The sequence below is a fragment of the Arachis duranensis genome, chromosome 4, assembly GCF_000817695.3.
Source record: "Arachis duranensis cultivar V14167 chromosome 4, aradu.V14167.gnm2.J7QH, whole genome shotgun sequence".
NCBI lineage: Eukaryota > Viridiplantae > Streptophyta > Magnoliopsida > Fabales > Fabaceae > Arachis > Arachis duranensis.
Window position 1 is genome coordinate 11,461,297 of NC_029775.3, and position 13,416 is coordinate 11,474,712.

Consider the following 13,416-nt stretch of genomic DNA (forward strand, 5'->3'; position numbering starts at 1 on the left):
TTTCTCCTGACCAAAAAAAAATCTTTTTTAAATATTTTCAACACTTTGATCGGTTTTGTTTAACAAAAATGTTAGGCAAACACTAAAAGTTAATTATTAAATAATTTATTATATATTCAAGTATAAATATATAAATTATTTAATTTATTTTTAATATATATTTTATATTTTAATATATATAATTATATAAATAATTTTTTTTGTCGCTAATGTTTAGGGTAAGTCTCGAAGTTGTCCTTAACGTTTCAATCGTCTTATTTAAGTCCCTAACGTTTCAAAATTGACTCAATATTATTCTGCCGTTAGAAATCCATTAACAGAATTGACGGCGGGACAAAATTGAGACAATTTTAAAACGTTAGAGACTTAAATGAGACAAAAACGTTGAGGACAAAAACGAATAGTTTTATCCTTTAATAATATCAATTTTTTACTGTACATAATATTCAATTATTTTTTAATCACGTCTAAGTAAATTATACTTAATCACATTAATTACTTTTATTCTAAATAATTTTTTTTATAATTTTACACTTAAAGTTATAAGTTTATATAATAATATAAAATAATTTATTTAAAGTGAAAGTAATGTGATTAAGAGTAATTTACTTAGATGTCATTAAAAAATAATTGAATATTATGTACAGTAAAAAATTGATATTATTAAAGGATAAAACTAAAATTTATTTCTATGTATCGTTTTTGTTCCTAACGTTTTCGTTCTATTTAAGTCTCTAACGTTTCAAAATTGTCTCAATTTTGTCCCGCCGTCAATTCTGTTAACGGATCTCTAATGGCAGGACAACATTGAGTCAATTTTAAAACGTTAGGAACTTAAATAGGACGATTGAAATTTTGAAACGTTAGAGATAACTTTAGGACTTACTCCAAACGTTGGGAATAAAAACGATACTTTATTCTTATTATAAAATCTATTGTGACTTTATTTGTTTAATATATACTAAAATTTTAATTAAAAATATAATTTAATTTATTTGATAGAAATAATTTTAAAAAATATTTAAAATAATAAAAAGTTATTAGAAACTAAAATATTTATATAATGTTTACTCTTAATTAATTTGATTGCGCCATTGAGCAATCTGATGAAATATGTGATGTCATATCGATTCATAAGCAATGACCACGTTTCCTCAACTCCCCAATTAAAGAAATAAAGAAAAAATAATTAATGTCACATTACATCTGGTTACTGTTGGAAAGGCACACCTCATGTGTTTGTTACAATGAACCTGAGGGCACTCAATGAGCTTATCATGCCAGAGCTACGACCTTGAAAAAAATAGGAAAAAAAAAAGAAGAAAAATAAGACGAAGAAGATTGGACCCTTCACTAGATTAAAAGGGCAAATAATACAATTCTTCGTATTTCTTTCGCTTTTTAATTTTCAAGAAATTCTTTTCAATTTTCAATTTATTTCATTTATTTGTTCTTTTTTTTTTAAACGAAGAATTTCCTTTGTATATTTAATACGTATTTTATATACGATTTTACTGTACATTCAAACGTTTTTATTAACTAAATTTAATTAAAGTTATTTAAATCTAATAAAAATCACTCGCACAACTTTTTTTTCGTATTTTTTTTGCACATTTTCTATTTATCATTGTTTTTTATCGTTGCTATTGCCGTATTTTTTATTTCTTCTCCTCCTCTTTAATTTCTCGTGGTCATCACTGATATTATTTTTATTTTTTTTCTTCATTTAATTTTTTTATTTGGTTTTTATTCTTCGTATGATGATAAAACAAAAAAAAATTATCAAAAAGTGAAACAAAAAGAAGAAGATAAAAAAAATTATCATGATAATGAAAAAAAAAAGAAGAGAAAGTATTTTAAATTATGCAGAATTAAATAAAAATAATAATACCAAAATTTTTTAAGTGTGATATAGAAAATTTTTTAATTTTGACACTAAAATTTTTTAACTGTGACACAGCTTCTTATTAAGAGAGACAAAAAAGAATAAGAGTTTTGAATTGTGCAAAATTTATTAGAAATAATACCAAATTTTTTTAATTTTGACTCATAAAATTTTTTAATTTTTATACCAAAATTTGATAACCATGACAGAGAAAATGTCTTAACAATTTTTTTTATCATTGAACTAATTGAGTGGTATTGAACTCAATAGATTTAGTCATTTTTGTGTCATTTATAATAAATTTATGTAGTTTTTAGTTTTAAAACACATTTAAATATATTTTATTGATTGAGTGAGTTAAGATTTTAGATTTGTGGTTCTTTAAAGATTTTTTGTATATATAAAAAATTTCGGTATCATTTTCAATAGTTTTTTTTGTTATTAACAAAAAAATTCTATGTTATTTTGTTATCTTAAACTAATTCGTGATTGTTAGAAAAGTAAAAGAGAACGGTAGAAAAAAGTTTGTGTTTATTCAAATTGTGTGTATAATAATACAATATATAAGGGTCTTTATACGTGCTAAGAGAATGGAAATAATGAAAACGTAATATCATATAATAAATATTCAGATATGCTAAATAATTCTAACGAAAGCTAATTGATCCTAATCAGGGGCGGAGCTAGGTGAAATATTAGAGGGGAGCCAAAAATATTTACACAATAAAATAAGACTAAAATAAAATTTTAAGGAGGGGCTAAACTGAAATTTACATATAATTTACATGTAAAAAATTAAAATTAGGGGGGCCATTGCCCCCCTTTTTATGTATGTAGCTTCGCCCCTGATCCTAATATATTCTAACATCTCCCTTCAGACTCAACTCAAGTTGTCACTTGAGTTTAAAACTTATTTAAAACAAAATATAGAAAAAAATTTCTAAACTGATGAAATGGGTGTAGATAGAACTGCTGGAAGGAAGCGCAGACGGAACTGCCGCAAGAAAAAACGCAGACGAAGCTGCCGCAAGGGAAGTGCAGACAAAACTGTGGCAAAAAAAATGCAAACAAAACTTCTGCAATTAACGTACAGATAAAACTGCCCCAAGAAAAGTGCAGACAAAACTGTCGGAAAAATGATGAATTTCCCAAAAACTATCGAAAAGGCGAAAACTGTGAAGAAATGGTAAAATGTCGGAGGATGACGAATTGTCAGAAGGTGACAAAAACTATATTGTTTCTCCATGAGAATAGGTAAACAGCGGATGATAGTGATGTTTGATTCATTAGACTCGGAAAGGCACAAAATGGAGAGGATGAGCTATTAGGTGAGGTGAAAAAGTATTAAAGGAGTAATAAAAATAAGAAAAATGACATAGAAAAAAAGTGTGAAAAATACAGTGATTTCACCATAAGAAAAATAACCTATTGTCTTCAAGGAGGATACCAAGATTTTGATACCATGTTAGAAAAGTAAGAGAGAACAGTAGAAAAAAAGTTAGTGTCTATTCAAGTTGTGTGTATAATGATACAATATAGAAAGATATTTATAGTTGTTTAGAGAATCGAAATAATAAAGACATAATATCCTATAATAAATATTCAGATATGTTAAATAATTCTAATGAAAGCTAATTGATTATAATATATTCTAACAGTGATATAATATATTCTATGTGATATTGAACTAAGAAAAAGAAAAAGAAAAGGAGAAGGAACTAATATTAATATTAAATTAACTGTGATATAATATGACGGTGATAATAATGATAATAAAGAAAGAGGAAGAGAAAAAAAAGACAAAAAATCAAATCAAAGAAAGAGAAGAAAAGGAAAAAGAAAAGAAAGAAGTAAAAAAATAAAATAAAAAAGAAAAAAGAAGAGGAAAAAAAAAAAGAAAAAAGACGAAAAAGGAAAAGTGGAGGAAGCAGGTGATGATCATGATAATCATGACGATGATAATAATAATAATAGAGGAAGAAGATGAGAAAAGAAAAAAAAAAGAGGAGAACAAAAATGAAAACAAAAACAAGAATATGAACAGAACATGCATATATAAATTTGACTTGGTTAAACTTAGTTAAAAAATAATTAGGTTATCTAATACTTTTGTTTTATAAATACTTCTAATTTCTTATCTGATTTTATGTGTTTGCTTTTTATATTATTTTTAAAATTTGTGAATGAAAAAAAAATGTATATAGACATCTCTTTGAATAAGCATGACATCTCCGGAATTTTATATAATTATTAAATTATATTTATTTTTTAAATAATTATTTTTATTATTAATATAAAATAATTACTTTTATTGATATAGTATTATATTGAGGGGGGTGGAAAAGTTAACAAATGTATGTATGTTCTTAGAAGCTTGCATCGTTCCATCTGATTTCCACCAACTCGTTTGAGTGACATTTGACCTTCTTTAGTAATATTATTTGGGTTTCGGAAAATTCAAAGATAATGGTGTGGCATCTTTGAAACAAATATATATATATACATATATATCCTTTGTTTCTGTGTTATTTTATGAACTATGAAGAATTTGGTATCCCAGCCATCAATTCCAGTGCACAAGCTAGGTAAGGAGCAAATTACAAAGCATCAAATAAATAAAACAAATTAATGAAATAATCTACAAAACATTATTTGTGCACTAATTAAAATAAAAGGAAAAAAGCGACAGCGATATTATTATTACACAAATTAAACGATGTTTTGCACAATTCAATCTTTTTTCCCTTTCTTGTTCCACTTTTATACTGTTGTGACACATAACGCATCAATCCTTTTCAATGGTTGTACTTGTATCTTCATTATAATAATCAGTAAAACAAAGTTTAATTATTTTGTCAGTATTTATAATTTTATTTAATTTTAATTAAATTTTTATATTTTTTAATTAAATTTTTATACTATTTTTAATTTTATAATTAAGTTTTTTTTATGAAAAAATGTTAAAGTTAACAGAATAGTTATGTAGAGACTTCAATAAAAAAAAATGTAGAGATTTAATTAAAAATTTGATAAACTATAAAAATTAACATAGTAATTAAACCAAAAAATTTATGGCTTTAATTTCTAATGTTTGAATTAAATTATATGGTGATATTGAGTCATTATTTTTATTGTAAAAGTATATTGATAGTCTCTACTCGTGTTCTAATTAACTCGTTAGAGAAATTTAATAACCAAATTTAATTAAGTTAGTCCAATAACTTAAGAATTGATATCTAAAAATTTTGGTTGAAGAGGAAGAAAAAAAAAGCATAAAAAGAAAAAAAAGACTTAGTTAAATTTAATTACAAAAATAATTTCTTCGCTTAATATTTATTTTAAATCGTAATTTCGTCCTAACATGTTTTTTTTATTCTATTTTAATTTTTTAGTCAAAATTTTTTTTCTCAAAAAGTATCATTTCTTCTGTTATCATCTTCTAAATAATGACAATAATTATAATTATAATAGTCATAATAATATGGGTAAATTATTAATTTGGTCTTCTACGTTTGGGGTGAATTCTGTTTTAGTTTTTAATGTTTAAAGTGTTTTATTTAAATCCAAAAAAATTTTGATTTGCATCAATCAGATCTTACCGTTAAGTGGGTGTGAAATTCTTAACGTCGTGTCCAACGTGGTAAGGGAGAGGGGACAGGAGTTAATAGACTTGTAATCTTTCTCGCCTTTGGACAGAACGCATGCTTACCCTGACTCTTCTTCTTATTCTTCTTCTTGTGAAGCACGAAACGATAACAAAAACAAAAAACCTACCGATCGTCACTCAAGGGTTGCGATTCGTAGCTAGAGAGGTGACATTGTCCTTCAGTAATGTTAAAGGTCCACAACAGCAATTATTTTGAAACCCTTGCTTTTTGGAAGAAGATCGTATTAGGTATTCCCTTATCAAATCTCCTCAACCTATTTGATTTTCATCTTAATGCATGTTGATATGTAATGATGCATGTTGATATGTGATTGTTTTGTTTTATAGTTTCATATTCGTTTCTTGTTTTGTTTTGGAAGTTTTTATTTTGCCCTAGTGATTGTATTTATGCATTTCTATTGTTGTTGATCAATGTGAGAATTTTATGAAGTCTATTGTGTTTGTCTAGATTGTTAAGAGAATGAGTTATTTTAGTGTCAAGATACACCATGGGGGGAAGTTTGGGTTTGATAGTGAACCTTTACACTATGTGGTGGTTGAGACTTCGATAGTGGACTAATGTGATGAAGATAGGTGGAGTAGGTTCGAGGCCATGGAGATAGTGGTCGAACAGGGATATGTGGCAGAGAACATCGCTGCAATGTGGTATAAGTCTCTGAAAGATGAAACAGATGTAGGACTGAGGATGCTTTACACAGACAAGGATGCAATGGACATAGCCAGAATTGGAATGAGAGACAACATGGTGGAGTTTTTTGTTATTCACAAAGATAGTGCTACTACTAGGAAAGGTTGCACCATTGAGAAAGTTGAAGACATAGATGGTGGTGAGGCTGCTGCACCCACTGCAGAGACTGTTGGGCCTGGTCCAATTGTGTTACACAAGGCCCAATCATTTACTCAGGCCAAGGTGGGTAAGAAGCCCAAGGTGGTGACAGAAGCTCAGAATGATATGTTGGAGGATGATGATGAAAAGAGGTCAGAGAGGTCAGATTTTTCAGGTGATGATGAATCTGAGGATGATGACTACCAGTCAGGAAATGATGATGAGGGAGATAGTGATGAACAGTGGAGTGAAAATAGCTTTGGCGATAGTGATCTGGAGGTTGCATTTGATGACAACGATGATGATTGGAATAGTGATAGGGGTTTGTATGATGTTGAAGTCACAACTACGAAAAATTTCCAAAAGATGAAACAGAGTGTTCCAACTGAGAGAGTACAAGGAGAATTTAGTGGCAGTGTTAATAAGGGAAAGGAGCAAGTGGTGGCTACTGGACTAAGGGATGAAGATGATGGGTATGAGAGTGAAGAGTTGTGGGATGTCCCTGTAAGTGATGCTGAAGGGGATTCTTTGTTGAGGAAGTATCCATTGTATAAGAGTTTGAAGAATATGAAGGAGTATAAATGGGAGGTTGGGACAATGTAGGTAGATAGGAATGCTTTTAAGAAATGTGCAACTAGCTATGTTGTGCACAGTGGCAGAAGAATATGGTTCTCAAAATGTGATAGCCATAGGTGCAAAGTTGTTTGTAAAGAAGGTTACAAGTGGTTTACTTACTGCCATAAGATGAAGAGAGAAGATACATGGCAATTGAACATCTGTTACAAAAAACACACATGCAGTAAGGCAACCAAAATTGGTATCATGAGTTTTCAATGGCTGAGTAAGGCTTTTATGAAGAAGATCTGTGAGAACCCTAAAATCAAGTTGAGAACTTTGATAAAGAAGACTCATAGCAAGTGGAATATTGATATCACAAAGACCAAAGCTGCCAGAGTGAAGCAGCAAGCCATGGATGAGATTAATGGTACTTATGGAGAGCAATATAGGAGGATTCATGACTATGCTGCCGAGTTACTGAGGTCAAATCCGGGTTCCACTGTTTAGATACAAGTGGAGAGACCTCCTGAATTTCAATTAGAGACACCAATTCCTGGTAAGGACATGAGACCACGATTTGAGAGGATCTATATCTGCTTGGATGCTTGCAAATGGAGTTTCATGGTATGCAGACCCATGATCGGCCTTGATGGATGCTCATCAAGACTCCATATGGGAGTCAAATTCTAACAGCCATTGGATGGGACTTCAACGATCAGATTTTACCAATTGCCTATGCTGTTGTTGAAGCAAAGACAAAAGACTTATGGAGATGATTTTTGTTGAATCTATGTGACAATTTGGAAGTTGATAAGATCAGGTGGTGTACATTCATGAGCGACCAACAAAAGGTAACTCTCAATCTAAGCAGTACTCACCTAAACTTGTGTAATTAATTATGTCTTTAATTCATGTTGTGCTGTTATTGACTGGTGCTGTTTTTATATTCTGCTTCCAAGAAATTGATCTCTATCTTTGATGAGTTGCTGCCTGCCATAGATTATAAGTTTTGTGTCAAGCACTTATATAGCAATTTCAGAAAAAGGTTCTCAGGTATTTAGTTAAAAATGATGATGTGGAAGGCTGCAAAGGCAACATATGTCCAGGAGTGGGAGAAAAGGATGAAGGAGATTCAGCTGGTTGATCAAGGAGCTTATAATCATCTCATGAAGATCCCTGCCAAGTATTGGAGTAAGTCCATGTTTAATTATTTTTCTAGAGTTGATACACTTTTAAACAACATGTGTGTGTTTTAATTCTGTTATTGTAGAGGCTAGAGAAAACTCATTGTGTCTATGTTGGAAGATATTAGGATTTATCTAATGAATAGGTGGGTTGACAACAGACAAAGTATAGTTACATATGCTGGAGAAATTTTGTCAAAAATAAACAAGAAAATTGAAAGAGAGTTTGATAAGGGTGGGAAGTGGTTGGCCATATATGCGGATAGAGACAAATATGAGGTGTCTAGCAGTCAGGGTAATAGAGACAAATTTGTTGTGGACTTAAACTTACATAAGTGCTCCTGTAGAAAGTTTCAACTAACAGGTTACCCTTGTGAGTATGCCATGAGTTGCATTAAGAAAATGTGTTTAGGTATTAAGAACTATGTGAACAAGTGCTATAGGAAAGAGATCTACGTGGACTGCTATCAACATGTAATCTACCCAGTGAATGGACCAAATCTCTGAGCCCGAACTGAGAATGATGATGTGCTGCCACCAGTGTTTAGGAAACCAATAGGCATCCAAAACTAAGCAAGAACAAGACTGGTGATGAACTACGCAACAATAGACCACTGGCTAAATTATCCAGGACTGGACAACAACAAAAATGTTCCTATTGTTTTGCACTTGATCACAACAAAAGAACTTGTCCTAGAAAATGTAAGGTGGAGGCCTTAGCAAAAAAGGTAAAGTTGTTGTTGTCAATTTGAACACAATTTCTTATATGTGATTATTGTTACTGTCTGATGAATCCAATTTGTTGAACCCAATCCCTTGATATCACTGTTTGTTGTTATTGTTTATAGCATAATGCAACTCCACAAGCCAAGAAAGGTGCTGGCACAATTAGGATTCCAAATCCCAGCAAGATCCCAGCCAAGACAACAACAAAACCAATAACAAAATTTCAGCCAAAGAAAAAGAGCAATACATAAGTTGGAGGGATCCAAGAGTCACAAACATCCTCCAAGAGAGCTAGATACAGCAGTAGCGCCAGTCAACCCCAGCCATCGACAGCAACAGTCACTAGCCCATCAAGGAGTACCCTGAAGTTCATGGCAAAATCACCACCTAGGGCCTGGAAAGTATTGGGATGAAGAACATAGTTGATTTTAGTGTTTACCTTCCGTTTTGTGATGAATGTGGCAATGACCAAGGGCTGATGTCCCTGTGATACTTTAGACAGCCTACTTTAAGACTACTAGTTTTATGTTGATCTCTTTTGTATTGTTATCTTTTCCTGGTTATATTTAAGGCTTGTTTGGATATTGTAATGGTTAACAGAAGCTACTTTAAGACTTCTTCATTATCTAATGATTTAAATAAATTTTTAGCAGCATAGTTATGTCAATTGGAAAATTAAGCCTTTTATTTATTGGTAGATCAAACTGAATTAAACTTTTACAAGGTCAAATAATGTATGTCAAAATATAGGAACTCATAGCTTTTCATTTCACTCAAAAACTTGATAATGTTTATAGCAAATGCCTTTATACATACAACTTCCAAAAAGTTTCAATTAACACATCACTGTCATCACCTTAACTGTATGTCAATTTTTTCAATCCCCTAAACACTTGACATTCCCTCTAAACTAGGGACAACAACAGCAAAGCAAACAAACATAACTGCTAACCCCCTAAACCTCAATTAAGTCGATTATATAGCAACAGTCCAGCCGTTGTCCATCCAAAAATTCCAACAACAAATGCCAGTGCAGATTTCCTTTCAGCTTTCTACAGTTCTTGTTTCAACGAACTTGCTTTGTTCTTCAGTCTTTGAATTTGTGGATTTTGCCCTTCAAGCTCTGCCCAAGCAAAATAATCACATCCTTCTCCTTTCTATTCTCAACCAAACCAAAACAAAGACATCAAACAGTTTAATCCTCCAAACACTAACACCCAACGCTATTTTGAAACAAGAGACAAAAAAAAAGAGACTCACCTGATAGTTGGCGCAGCCCCAGAATAAAAAATTGAGAGAAGAATAGAAAAAGATAATAATAGAAAAAATAACACTTTTTTTACCAAAAATAAATGATCGTTCACAATAACTTTGCGTGAAGTGTGATGGATAAAGAATTAAAGATTTAACATTTAATTTGGTTTCTAAATTTTTATGAGTTTAATTCAAATTTTAAAATTTTAATGGAGATATTTTTTTTAATTTAACTTTATAATTCAATTCGTTCTCTCAAATTTTAATTAACTTATTATAATTTATGTTGCAAACTTAACGTCGTAACTCAATATGGTTCCTCAACCATTGTTCCGCGAAACTGATTTTAATAGCATAATGTTCAGAGCCACAAGTTTTTATTCGAATAATAATATTTAAGTAGAAGAAACCGATGAGGTTATTAATTAATTAATGGCCAGCACCTTCTTGCAATTTCCACAAGTCATTTCCTCAAAATGCAAGGATGAACATTCCAACCCGAAACCTAAAAAGTGCATGCTTGTGTTTGATTTCCCATTATAAGGAAAAACATGTTCAGTTTTGATCATTAATTAATTATATTTAACTGAAATAATCCAACCACAAGTTGGATTAATAAGCATGCATGTATATATAAATTAGGATCAATGATTAATCTTATTGGCTTCAAAAGATTTTCAAGAGGAAAAGTGTGGTTTGAATTAAAGATCGGTGGAGAGAATTGTCTTATGTTTCAATTTTGGAAATTCTAGGAATTAGAGTTATGTCTTATGCAACCCTTGTTTAACAAAAATAGAGTAGTGGTGGGTTTGGATTAGACACAAGTAATTGTTATATATCTAGCCAAAACCACATGGGATAATCCCAAATTATGGATGAATTATGTGAAACACCAAATTAATTATGGGGTTTGGTATTTATGGCACTATACCAATTTAATTTGCCCAAATGATTTATTTATTATATAAAAGAAATATAAAAAAAATTTGATTAACGACTTTTTTCTAAAATGTCTTTCATTTTATAAATACGTATAATAATAACAAATATGAGATTAGTTGAAATAGTAAATATTTAATATTATAATTAAGACATTTTTTATTCAAATATTCAAAATAACTGTATGCTAATATTTATTAATACACTGGTAAATGGTAATATAATAAGAGAAATGTTTGATTATAAATTTATTCTGTAAAAAACTTGTTTAACTCACATTTTTTAGAATTTTATTATTATGAAAAACGAAATATGAGTCTATGTAGTATTTAATGTAAAATATATTCGGCTAATTAATATATATAACCCATTTATATATTTATTACGTAAAGTTGATATTTAAAAATTATTAAATAATTTAATAAATTTAATTAAATTATTATTTAATTATTATTAACTATTAATTTCATATGAAAATAATTGTACATGAGTTTTCTGTATATATTTTGTAACAGCCCACTATTTTGTACCGATCAATATCTCATGTGTGTTGTCCTTCGTTTTTATTAGAGAGGCGAGGTTCAAGATATATCTCTCTTTTTCTTTTTCTTTTTCTTTCTTAAAGGATTATTTGAATTCTAGGTCACATTCCACTTGAATATGTTTTTATTACTAGTCAACTTTCTTATAACGAACTTCGATCAAATAACTAAATTACTACATATATATAGAGTATCTCTTAAAAAAGATAAAAATAAAATTAAAGAAAAATAGTATGTGTATATAGTACCTTGTTCAAGAGGTAAATTAGTAACAAACTAACAATGGTATTTGGATACTATCTGGATTAAGGAAGTAAAAAGAATAAAATAAATGGTTAAGTTTAATTTTAATATATTGATGATGTAAAAAATTTTATAAAGTCATTATTTAATTAAACTTATGTGTTAATAACTTTTGAAATAATAAGTTATATTTTTTTAAAAAGATGTGATAATATATAATTAGATATATTTATAATTTTTTTTACATTATTGGTACATAAAAGTAAATTCTAAATATTTAATTTATTTTCTGATAAAATATTAAATTAAATCCTTGGAAGAGTCCTTGGAAAATTTGGGAAGCTGTATCCGTTTGGATAAATTAATCCGAAAAGCATTTTAAGATTAGAAAAAATTATTATCATAACAAAAGCAATAAACAAAATATAATTAAACTTTCACTAATTTATTGCTGAGAAAAGGATGACATACAAGAATTTTTTTTTATTTTAGAAAAATATCATAGATGAAACTTTAGTTAATTATAACATGTAAAGCATGCATGGTTGAAGCAGTATGTTAATGTGAAATTAAATCATTGCTTACGCCATAGAACACTTTCTCTTAATCATGCTGAAATTAAGGAGTTACTATGAATAATTATGATCACCCTATAGATTGAATTGTCCTCCTACACCCTATCCTATGACAATAATACTGTTGATCATCTTGTCAATAAAAATTGCTTTATGTTTAATTTATATTAATATTTTGATTTTATTTTGATGTGTGCTGTACCTTTTTTAAGAAAAAATTCAATAATTTCATCCCACATCAGTGTTTACTGTCTTAAAAAAAAATTAAACAAGGACATTAATATACAATATAGGCAAAAAATGAGAAAAATTAAATATTGTGAGGCATATATAAAAAATAGCCATTAAATGAGTCATTGATAAGGTGTAAGTGAGTCGAGTTAGACCAAGTTCAAGTTTGACTCGTGATAAGTAAGCTTGGCTCATGATCCGATCCGACTCATTAACGATCAAACCTATTTCGTAAGCTCAAACTCACCTCAACGAAAGCTTACGAGCTGGCTCAAATAATAGGAACAGAATCTATAATTATAAATTATAAATTATAAATTATATATATTAAAAAATATTAAAAAGATAAATTTTATAAATTTTTATCTATCAATTATAAATTTTTTATTTATGTCCTACATTAAAATTATATATAAAAAATGACTATAAAATATTTATACACATATATATAATCGATCCAGTTCACGAGCTAATAAGCTGAACTTATCTAAACTCAAGTTCGGCTCATTTAATTTATGAGCTTAATTCCATACTCAAACTTGACTTACCAGTTTACGAGTTCAATTTATCGAGCTATTAATGAATGAAGTTTGAACAAACTCATGAGCTAATTTAACTCACTTCCAATCCAAGTTATTAATATAAAAGTATTAAAATATAAAATACAAATTAAAAATAAATTAAATAATACATATATTTATTCATAAATATATAATAATTAATTTTTTTTCTATGCATGTAGCTATTTTTAAATAGCCAATTTCGTCTTTAAAAAATTATTAATAT